The sequence below is a fragment of the Chiloscyllium plagiosum genome, unplaced genomic scaffold (assembly GCF_037043375.1).
Source record: "Chiloscyllium plagiosum isolate Xiang-an unplaced genomic scaffold, Cpla_swu_hap1 HiC_scaffold_29, whole genome shotgun sequence".
Classification (NCBI taxonomy): Eukaryota; Metazoa; Chordata; class Chondrichthyes; order Orectolobiformes; family Hemiscylliidae; genus Chiloscyllium; species Chiloscyllium plagiosum.
The window spans coordinates 2,870,208-2,882,367 of record NW_028270167.1 but is presented as its reverse complement, the minus strand read 5'-3'; the positions used below and the strand labels follow the sequence as shown (position 1 = coordinate 2,882,367).

General features: G+C 44.9%; 1 protein-coding gene across 3 annotated transcripts in view; it reads left to right on the top strand.

Moving 5' to 3' along the window:
• The window catches only part of bcl9l (bcl9 like), a 128,653-nt gene that overhangs the window by 70,522 nt on the left and 45,971 nt on the right, over nucleotides 1-12,160 (top strand). The window contains exon 1 of one of the 3 annotated variants that reach the window (XM_043677702.2): nucleotides 1,096-1,210. The exons of the other annotated variants lie outside the window; for them this stretch is intronic. The gene's annotated coding sequence lies outside the window, so the exon portion shown is untranslated. Of the gene's footprint in view, nucleotides 1-1,095; nucleotides 1,211-12,160 lie in introns of those variants that run through there. 3 annotated transcript variants of the gene reach the window in all.

Here is a 12,160-nt window from a genome sequence, read left to right as displayed (position 1 = left end):
AACCCTTTTGCTGTGGGTCTGGAGACATATGTAGGCCAGACCAGGTAAGGATGGCAGATTTCCTTCCCTAAAAGACATTAATGAATCAGATGAGTTTATGACAGTGGTTATATGCTTTCCTCCATTAGACTAACTTTTTATTCCGGATTTTTCTTTGGTCAATTTAAATTTGACCATCAGCCATGGTAAGATTTGATAAAGTCCTCGGAACATTAACCTGGGGTTCTGGATTATTAGTCCTGTGGCATTATCGCTATACTGCCTCCCCTGGAAACAAATTCAAACTCTGAAATGTGAAAGGTATAACAGGATTTAAACAAACACAGTGGGAAGGAAGGGAGGAGAGGGTTTGTGGTGGAGTGGAAGGTGTGAATGATTAAGTGATAAAAGGGTTAATGGTTCAACATGAAGGAGGGTGGGAGTGGGGGTAAATATGCAAAAGCTGTATTGAGAGGAAATGCAGGTAGAAGTAGTAAGAATTACCAGTGTCTGAAAAATGGACCAAAGATAATCCAATGTGAAACTAATGCAGTCAATGCTGAGTCTGAAAAGCTGGGGAAGTGCATGGACAGGGGTAACTATGACACAGGTGGAGAGACTATGAGACATGCTGCTGCTTCATGGGGTGTGGAGATGCTACAGCTGTACCCTGCTCTCTTTCGCCCCCCCCTCTCTGTCTCTTCCCACTCTCTAATTCTCTCTCTGTCTGTTGTGTTCTCTCTCTCTCTCTCTCTTTCAGTGTGTGCTAGAACTTTCTCTCGCTTGTTTCCATTTTATTGACATTCCATTGATCTTGAATGGTTTAAGCTCAGGCCAGAGTTTTTATTGGGGTGTCGGCAGAGTGGGGGGAAAGGAAACAAGTAGTGGGACAGAGGGAAGGTCATGGGAAGTAAAGAGGGAGATGGAGAAACGGGGCTAGGAATAGAGAGAGTGAGGAGTTTGTGAGCAGAGTATATGAATGAGGGAGAGAGTGCAGTGTGTGTGTGTCGCCAGGTAACCCAAGCTTAAAGCTGTGTCCCGCCCTGTTGTGTCATGTTGTCCCAAGTGACTCACAACTGCCTTGTACAGAAACTGCTGCAAAAACTTCTTTCGAAAGCAGCTGGCACCTGACTGAGAGGAAGGGGCTGTTTCACTGGAATGCAAGGTCACTGTCCAACCACCGGAATAGCACATGGAAAAGAATTCCTTTGTTGGGAGTAACCAGCCTCTGGTATAGTTGACACTTTTGTGTGTGTGTGTGTGTGTGTGTGAAGGAGACAGAGAGGCAGAGAGTGAAGGAAAGAGGGAGGAAGAGAAACTTGCAGTACAGGTTTGGGAGTCAGTCGAGAACAGCAGGAATTCATGACTGTGTCTTTGGGTGTGTTGTGCTTTCAGCTCAATGTTTTATAGATGTTTGTAGATAAGGTACTGGCTGGCTCACTGTGTTGTTTCTCAGTCTTGCCCACTTAAGAAAGGATAGAATTAATTTGAATCTGAAATGGTGCCCAGAGGGAAGAGGAAGCATTTTAATGGACACTTGCTGTTTCCAGAATAAGATCCGTTGTCACAAAGGCTGGCAGTTGGGAGCAATTATCTCTTTGGCTTCAACATAATTGAATGTGTAGTTTAATGTATAGTATAATTTAATGTATAGTTTTCAGACTGCTGTGGCACCTTCTCTGAAACTTGTTGCTACAGCAACGCACCATATTGTTCTGGGTTGGAGGCGGTGGGACCTTTACCTGCCTCCCCCTCCCCTCCCAGGGTTTTGGGGGGAGGTTGGTGGGGGTGCTTGAGAGGATGCCTGTTTCCCCTCCTTCTGAGGGGATTTCAGGAGCTAACCTCACACACGGCAGGCATTTTCCATCAGAATCGAGAATGTGGTGCTGGAAAAGCACAGCAGGTCAGGCAGCATCTGAGGAGCAGGAGAATCGATGTTTCAGGCAAAAGCCCTTTCCCAGCACCACTCTCTCGACTCTAATCTCCAGAATCTGCAGACCCGAAACGTTGATTTTACTGCTTCTCGGATGCTGCCTGAACTGCTGTGCTCTTCCAGCACCACTAATCCAGAATCTGGTTTCCAGCATCTGCAGTCATTGTTTTGACCTCACTTTCGCTAATTGATTTTCCATCAGAATGCCAGGTCGCTCCAACTTGCTCTTGGGCACCTCCTGATGGTGGCTGATGGAATACTGTTATTATCTTCTGGTGACTGAAGGTTTTCAAAACTGTCACGAACTCTCTACTGTACACTCCTGGCTGTGAAAGCTCCAAACATGCAGGATCATTCTTTCGATTGTTGCAGTAAACTTAGTTTGTGTCTGAAGAGTATTTTGCCTGTGGGTACAGGCGTGATGCAGGAGTCCATTTGATCCATTGTGTCTGCGCTGTGCTGTCTCTGTTTTACCGTAAGTTACAGGTCTTTCACTGTATAATGGTACAGTACTGGTGGGAAATCACTGGCTGCTGTTTGAACTCATATGTGGTTAATCCACTTTGTGAGAGCAGGTGTTTCCAGGGTGTGTACATTCTGAATGAGGCCACTAGGAAAAGGGAGCAGTCTTTATCAGAGTGAAAGAGTGGACCTGACCCCAGGGGCCATATGTTGACCTTTGTGACATGTCGTCATTCCCCTGGGATCGAATGGGAGCCCTCTGTGGCTCAATGCCATGGTTGGACATCAAGAAGACCTTGACTCCTAGGATTCCTGATGAAGGGCTTATCCCCGAAACATCGATTCTCCTGCTCCTTGGATGATACCTGACCTGCTGTGCTTTTCCAGCACCACACTCTCAACTCTGATCTCCAGCATCTGCAAGTCCTCACTTTCTCCTCCTAGGATTTCAAACTGTGCTTAGGGACAGAATGCTGTTTCCTGTGGAGTCTGACAGCAGACACACCACACCATCAGTGTAACATCACCAGCTCGAGCCCACAGGGAGCGATCAGAGGTGAATACTATCATAAGTTGGAAGGGGAAACCTGGATAACAGATGAGGGATAAAGGAATAGAGAGATTCGCTGATGGGATGTGACAAAGTGGGTTCAGGAAGAGCCTTGTGCAGCAGAAATATCAGCCCGGACCAGTCCTGCTGAAAGGTCTGTTTCTGTACTGGGTTCAGTAAAATGTGAACAATTCTTGACTAATTCCTCACAAAGCAGTTAAGGAGAGCTGGAGGTAGAGAGTGAGCTGATCAGAGTGAGTACACAGAACATGCTCGATTCAGACCAGGATTGAATTTGGAGGTGGACCAGACATCAGGGAGCAGTATCTGATCTTCCTCAGCAGCACGGTGCAGTGTGCCATAGTAGTGGTGAAGCCACAGACACTCTGTATCTCACTGACACAAGGAAGCAGCAAGAAGGATTTAGACTGTGTGAACAATAGATTAATAGCACTGAAACAGAAATGTGAAGTTATCCACATTAATGGGATGAATTGTCTTAGAGTTGTATGGACCTACAGCACAGAGAAAGGCCTTTTGGCCCATCGAGTTTGTGCTGTTCAGAAAAAGCATCTAACTATTCTTATCCAATAGCCTTGCATGTCTTGGTATTGCAATACTTCTGGAAAAGCACAGCTGTTCGGGCAGCATCCGAGGAGCAGGAGAGTCGACGTTCCGAGCATAAACTAGTCAACACATTCCTGATGAAGAGCTTATGCCTGAAATGTTGACTCTCCTGCTCCTCAGATGGAGCCTGAACAGCTGTGCTTTTCAAGCGCCACACGTTTTGACTCTGATCGCCAGCATCTGCAGTCCTCACTTTCTCCCATTGCAATACTTCTGAAATGTTGTGAGGGTTTCTGCCTCTACTGTCCCCTCCCCACCCCGAGACAGAGTTCCAGATTCCCGTCACCCTCTGGGTGGGGGAGAAAAATTTTTCTCATATCTTGTCTAAACCTCCTGCCCCTTCCCTTAACTCTGTGTATGTATCTATTTGGTAAAGCAAAAGCTTAGATGCCTTTAAGGGAAAGCTAGCTAAGTGACCAAGGGAGAAGGGGATAGAGGATATATGGTGAGTTAAAGTAGGAAAGATGGAAAAAGTTTGAGTGGACAAACACCAGCATGGACTTATTGGGCCAAATGGCCTATTGCAGACACTATATCTCAAGTAATTTTTAATAACATTAAACTCTCCCAATTAATCCTAATGTTTAAAGGGGCTTAAATGTCATTGTACATAAATCACACGAAGTTAACATGCAAGCAGTTCAGAAAGCTGACAGAATGACGGCCTTGTACAAAGGTTTTGGAGAATTACGGATCACAAAGGTTTTGATGCAGTTCTATAGAGTGAGGGTGAGACCGCATCAGATGCACCTGAAGAAGGATGGACTTTAATTAAGTTTTTACTGGGACTGATTCCTCTGATGAAAGAGTTTGTTCGCTGGGCCTCTATTCCCAAAGTTTGCAAATAAAAGGCAATCTCATTTGAAGCATAAAATATTCAACAATTTGACAGGGTAGTTGTCTGTGGTGCTCATACGGACGGTTACAGATAATTACTTACGCCCCCTCTTTCTAGCAAACTCTGCTGGACTCACACGGCAATTTGATCTTTGGCTCATCAGCATACCCAGGACACAGCTCTTGAAGCAACAATACAACATCCCCCTTTTTTTACCCAGGATAGAATTACATGCACAAAGAGTGAAGATACACTCATAGTAGAGTACCAGAGAACTATTTGTGCACAAACGAATTGAAATGTTTGCTTTTGAGTGAGTGTGTAGGACATTTAAACAATTTGACAATCCTCTTGGATCTTATGATGGTACAGCATTACAAAGATGTAAACTTCATCTCTGATGTCCTCATCTTTGTAGGTGTCTTGGAGATTTACATGTTATAAATGTGTCGATTGTTGTCATGAAAGTTTCCACACCTTCATTATCCGAATGTATCTTTGTGTTTGTTTTCTATACACAGTTGGAGTATTGTATTGGCTTCTGTTTCTTTTCAATGTTGCTCATTTTGATTGTGTAACTTTCACAGGTTTAAGGTGAGAGGGGAAAGATTTAAAAGGGACCTGAAAGGCAGTTTTTTTCACTCAGAGGTTGGTGTGTGTATGGAATGAGCTGGTCGAGGCAGGTACAATAACAACATTTAAAAGCCATCTGAACAGTACATGGATAGGAAAGGTTTAGAGCAATATGAGCCAAATGGAACAAGTTCAGTTTCGGAAACCTGGTCAGCATGAACAAGTTGGGTTGTATGACTCTGACTCAACTCAGACAGGTAACCTGGTTCCTTGGATAGGACACATGATTCTGACCTTCTCCCCTACGGATAAATTAGGAGGTTCCACAGCTGCAAGACAGTCAGGTTCCAGCTTTAATTCTCCTTTGTTTTACAAGAATTTGTCCTGTGTTTCTGAGACCTTGGCCAGGTGATGGTTTGGCAGGATTAGCCTAACCTGCCACTTCAGTGTGAATCCTGCTGGTGAAGATAAGCCCATGTCATGAGATGTAACCAGATTTGTGCAGAAGTTGTAACCCTGTACTTTTACAAGAAGTCATGGTGATTGAAGTGGTGCACTTGTGAGGCATTTGCCTCAGATAGTTTCCAATGGTTTGTCAATTGCTTACTGTACAAAATATATGGAATTTTCTGACTCTTAATGCTGGAGTAAGTACTTCAAGCTTGATGTCAGAATAATGAAGTCTCTGAATTGTTACAGTGCAGGAGGCCATTCAGCCCATTGTGTCTGCACTGGCTCTGAGTCTTTTGACTTCACGCCAACTTCAGGTGCCTTGCTTCAATTTAAATAATCCTCCATTCCCCTCTTTATTGAGATTTAGATTTTATTGAGTATTTCCATTGAACCTGCTTCCACCATACTTCCAGCAGTACATTTCCGACCCTAACTATTTGCTGTATGGAAAAGGTTTATTTCTCTTTGCATTTGGTTCTTTTGCAACATGTTAAAACTCGTTAAAACTGTATGCTCTTGTTCTAAATACTTTCATGGGTGGGGACGGTTTCTCACTGTTTACTTAGTCCAGACTCCTAGTGATTTTGAAAGCTTCTGTCAGATCTTCCAACAGCTTTCTCCTCTTCGAGGGAAATATTCCCAACTTCTCCAGTCCTTCCTCAGAACATGGTCTGTCTCACCCCTGCAGCTATTCTCTTAAATCTGTTCTCCACACGCTCCACTGAGAAATTCTTTCCTGTGTGATGTGGAGAATTGTAGACCAGACGCCAGCTGAGGTCTAACCCGTGATTTATAAAAGTTCATGAAACTTCCTTGCTCCTGTACTTTATGCCATGGTTAATAAAACTGAGAATAGAGTCTAAGAACCATACAGCACACAAAAGGCCCTTCGGCCCATTGAGTGTGCACTGACATAACTACATTAAATCTACTTTCCAGCATTTGGCCCACAGCTTTGAATATTATGACATTTCAGATGTTTGTCCACATGGATTTTGAATTGAATTTATTGTCATGTGTAGCGAGGCACAGTGAAAAGCTTTGTCTTGTGAGCAATACAGGCAGATCACAGAGTTAAGTAGCATAGGTAAGTAAATAATAGGTAAACAGTGGCAAAACAAAAACACCGGTACAGGCGAATGTTAAGAGTTTGTGAGTCCATTCAGTATTCTAACAACAGTAGGGTGGAAACTGTTACGAAACCGGCTGATGTGTGCGTTCAGGTTTCTGTACCTTCTCCCCGATGGTAGAGGTTGTAGAAAAGCGTTGCCAGGGTGGGCTGGATCTTTGAGAATGCTGGCGGCCTTTCCTTGACAGTGGGCCTGGTAGATGGATCTTAAAGGTTGTGGTTTCTTGCCTCTACTGTCATTCCAGGCAATGCATTCCAGATTCCTACCGCCCTCTAGATGAAAATCCTTTTCCTCAAATTCCATCCAAACCTCTTTCCCTTCACTTTAAAAATCAGAAAGAAAGCAGAGCTAATGTTTTGGGTCCTTTGATCCTCCTTCAGAATCATTTTTGCTCCAATGTAACCTCCCTGCTCTTATTATCTGTCCCACAATTGAGAAAAATAAATATCCTGTATGCCTCCTTAACAACCTGCCCTACCACCTTCAGGGATCTGTGGACAAACACTCCATGTTCCCGCTTTTCCTCTGAGCTTCTGAGTCTCCTACCATTTATTGAGTACTACTTCGTCTGGTTACTTCTTCCAAAGTGCAGTCCCGTTCTCTTTTTTCAGGATTAGATTCCACCTTCCACAGATCTGCTCATCTGACCAATTTATATCTTCCTGTAACCTTAGACCTCCTTCCTTGATCCTAATCACCCGTCCACTCTTCGTGTCATCTGCAAACCTACTTATCTGCCCTCCCCTCCCCCCCTCCCCCCCCCCCCCTCTCCCCCCCCCCCAACCACTCTACATTTTCATCCATATTGTTTATACATATCACGAGCAGTAAGGGACCCAGCACCAATCCCCGTGGTACATCGCTGGACACTGGCCTCTAGCCACAAAAGCTGTTTTCTCCCACCACACTCTGCCTCCTATCACTAAGTCAATTATTGATCCAACTTGCTAAGTTATCCTGGATCCCGGAGCTTTTACCTCCTTCATCAGTCTCCCATTTGGGACCTCATCATGGAGTTTGCTGAAATCCACACAAACTACATCCGCTGCACTACCCTCATCTATACACCTGACTACCAGCTGCTAGGTGCTTTATTGCTTTTATTAACAGCCCTCTCTACTTGTCCTGTCATCCTTCATGACTCATTTACATATGCTCCTAGGTTCCTCTGCTGCAGCAGACCCTTTTGAATAGTACCTTTTTAGTTTATACCATCTGTCCATGCTCTTTCTCCTAATGTGTATCACCACACATATCTTCACATTGAACTTCATCTGCCACCAATCTGCCCATTCTTAGCAATGTTCCTTTTGATGTTCTACACTATTGTTGTCCCAGTTTGCAATTTTCCCAAGTTTTGTGTCATCTGCAGCTTTGAATTTGTCCTCTGTGTAGCAAAGTTTAAATAATGAATATATATCACAAAAAGCACGGGTCCTAATTACTGACCCCTGGAAAGCACACACACCTCCCCCCCCCCCCCCCCCCCCCTCCCCCACCACGTCAAGGTAAGAAATATCCATTGACCATTACTCCCTGTTTTCATGGCCAGTTTTGTAACCATGTTGTTATTGACCTTTTATTCCATGAATTATCACTTTCCTCACAAATTTGTGTGTTTCAAATATCTTTTTGAAGGCCATGTACACCACATCAAGAGTAATACCCTCATCAAAAACTCTAGGAAATTAATTAGACCTGATTTTCCAGAAACAAATCTGTACTGATTCTTCTAGAGTAACGCAATGTTTCCGTGTGACTATTATTCTATCCTGAATAATTATGTCTCTAAATATCCTCATCAGTAATGGTAGAATTACTGTCTGAAATTGCTTTATCACTTGTTTGCTTTGAGCAAAGGATTAATGTTTGCAATTTTCAGTTGTTTGGTAGACTGAGAGATTATGATCAGTGCCTCTGTAATGTCCAATCTCACTCCCATTTGTATTGCAGTTGCAATAGACTTTTGAATCCAAATGTAACTGGTTTGTCAGCTTGCAGGATGCACACACAAGCTGTTTCTGAGACCCACCAACTCCCACCATCATGGTCTTTGGTGTGGTTTATAAGTTTCTGTTGATGCTTATTTGAGTGATTGAAACATATGTTGATGGTCCTCTTACCGTTCCTATGGAATATTTTACCTTAAGTGTTTTCTTTGTGACAATGCTTTGTCATAAATGTTTGGTATATTTGCTGAAGGAAGTTAAAATATCCAAGACATTTCTGCAGATTTTGTTTGACCTTGGGAGTAGGGGAGTAGTTGTTACACAGCTCCATGATTGCCGCGGTTGGGATAGTTCTCCTTAACTTGAACAGATAGAGACAAAAACTCCTATTCACACACACCTGCATGAGAAGACATGCCATCAGTGAATGGAGATTTCAGTCATGCTGTACTTTTGGTATCGCTCATCCCTGTAATATCAGCAGCAATACAGACACATTCAGGAGAACTGTCTGTAATTCTGTCCACGTGCTATTGGGACACATCCTCACTGACTGTGACAGCCTTGTATTTTCTGAAAGCAACAGCTTCCACACAATGTTTTGAAAGTAGCAATTTATTGAGCTTTCCTACATCATGTGAAGCAACTAATGTCCGTGCTTGGCATCCAACTCGATAACAAGTTGAGTTGCTGTGAAATTGAGATTCACTTCTTTTAATGTTGGAATTTTGTACACCATCTCTTTCGAGGAAGATTTAGACACTTGCATCACGCATGCTCCCTGATGGTGCTAGGTTTCTTTAGCATGTACACAGTAACCTTCACCAGCCTGTGTGGTGATGTACACGACAGATAATACAATAGTGTTTTATAATGTCTCTTGTGTGTGGTCTGTGGAAGGGTTGGATGGTGGAACTGAATCTTCTCAGAGGTGCAATGCAGCATTACCGTAGATGTTTCCTTCCAAACTGTCTGTGTTGTAGATTTGTTGCAGCTTCTGGATCTCCCAGTGCAGGTATTCTTAATGTCTTTGGCTCTGATTGGTATCTCTGTGATTTTATTAATGGTCACAATGTTGAGTTCTGCACGTACTATTGTTGGTACATTTGTGTCCACCAGGTATAATGCTTCTGGTTTCCATGCATTGTTATCATTGGAATATCTCATCATCAATGCACTAATGGAAGAGATGAATATCCTATTATATGCAGTCATTTTGCTGTTGTGGGTTGTGTTATTGACTTCCAATGATATCGATACATATTCTTTGTGATTTAGATTGCTAAGATGTTTGCACTAACTCCCATGTCAACTTTGGTCTTGATCGAATGTTTGCTAACCTCTTCTGGCATCTGTGGTTAATAGTGGCAAACGATTCTAACTGTTTGAGTTTTCAGCCTCTTGCCCTCTACCCCAACCCTCTCTCCCTGTCACTCCCCCCTCTATATGGGCAGTTCAGTCGCTCAGTGCTTAGCTCTGCTGCCTGTCAGCGCCAGGGACCTGCGTTCAATTCCAGCCTCTGCCAACTGTCTGTGCGGAGTTTGCACATTCTCCCCGTGTCTGCGTGGGTTTCCTCCGGGTGCTCCGGTTTCCTCCCACAGTCCAAAAATGTGCAGGTTAGGGTGGATTAGTCATGGAAAGTCCGGGGTTAAAGGGAAAGGGTGATGGGTCTGGGTGGGATACTCTTTGGAGGGTCAGTGCAGACTTAATGGGCTGAATGGCTTCTGCATTGTAGGGATTTCTATCCCTTCCAACCTCTCACCCCTCCTGTATCCCTCCCTCATGCTACCTGTTTTTGAATCCTCAGCCTTCTGTCTCCCCCTCTTGTTGCCCCTTGTGCTATTCCACCCTGTTTGAGGAGGGGGTTGGTGTAAGAGGACAACATTATTCTTGACCAGTGTGAACAGCAGATTGCAGTTCCCTGTCACCTTTCACCCTGTTGCATTGAGGCAATATCGCTAGCTCTGGAATAGATGCAGTCACAGAGTGAGGAGGCCTCTACAAGCCTGGGCCTGAAGGATTGGGCTTCACATTGACAGCAGCAGCTTTAGGAATTTAACCTCGCATTGCTTTTTCATTTAACATTCGGTCTCAAATTTGACATCTGCTGTCCGATTGGCTGTATTGCTTCACTGAATCTCCTTTTCATCTCGTGATTGTCTACCTTTCTGCTTTGGTATTTTCGTTCATATCTTTCTACCACCTGGTCCGTCCCTCTCCCTCTGCTGGCCTTCTGTCCTCTGTCTCCCACCCTCTCTATCTATCTCCCTCTCTCTGTTTCCCCTTTCCCTCACTCTCGATCTCTGTCCTTCTCCCCCCCCCACCCCTTCCTCTCTAGTTCCTTATTCCCTCTCCCTTCTCTCTCGCGCGCCTCCCCCCCCCCCAGTCTCTCTTTCTCTCTTGCTCACTGTCTCACTGTCCCTCTCCCTGGGCCCCTCACTGATAATTTAACAGTTTCCCTGCTGAATAAATGGAGGCTGTTTGAAATTACACAGGAATCTTGTGATTGGAGCTTTCTCACAGGGTTTCTGTAATATACTGAGATTCCAGCTGTAAATAATGACTGGTGGCTGAGTGAAAATTTACATCAAAATTCCTGTGAATCAGTGTGTGAGTGTCTCAGCCTGACTGAACTGGCCCTGAGTGGGGGAGGGGCATGATCCTCTCTCTCTCTCTTTTCTCTCTCAGCCTACCTTTGTGGCTTCTTCTATAACTCAATATGGTAAATATTTTGTACAGCAAATTTCCTGCTTTTTAAAAATCTAATCTCAAGCAACAGAGCAAGAAGCCACATCGACTCCCGTAAACTGGGCTGGGCCACAACATCAACCACAGAAACAAACATTGCACCCCTCTCCTCAAAAGAACCTGTGGACACCATGCCCCAGAGACAGTGTGTGGGGAGGGGGGGGGAACCCCATACCCCAGTGAGAGTCAGTGTGTGTGTGTGGGACACTACCCCAGTGAGAGTCAGTGTCTGTGGACCCCGTATCCCAGTGAGAGTCCGTGTATGTGGGACCCCGTACCCCAGTGAGAGTCAGTGTGTGTGGGGGACTCTCTACCCCAGTGAGAGTCAGTGTGTGGGGGGGACTCTGTACCCCAGTGAGAGTCAGTGTGTGGGGGGGACTCTCTACCCCAGTGAGAGTCAGTGTGTGGGGGGGACTCTGTACCCCAGTGAGAGTCAGTGTGTGGGGGGGACTCTGTACCCCAGTGAGAGTCAGTGTGTGGGGGGGACTCTGTACCCCAGTGAGAGTCAGTGTCTGTGGACCCCGTATCCCAGTGAGAGTCAGTGTGTGGGGGGGACTCTGTACCCCAGTGAGAGTCAGTGTGTGGGGGGGGCCCTGTACCCCAGTGAGAGTCAATGTGTGGGGGGGACTCTGTACCCCAGTGAGAGTCAGTGTCTGTGGACCCCGTATCCCAGTGAGAGTCCGTGTGTGTGGGACCCCGTACCCCAGTGAGAGTCAGTGTGTGTGGGACCCCGTACCCCAGTGAGAGTCAGTGTGTGTGGGATTGCATTGCATTTGGGATCAGTGGAATCTGACAGGCAGGAACCCAGGATCAAAGGTGTGCCACTAATGAATGGAAGATATGCATTTATATAGCACCACGTACAGCCACAGACTGTCCCAAAGCACATTAAGTATAATTCAAATGTAGTCATACATT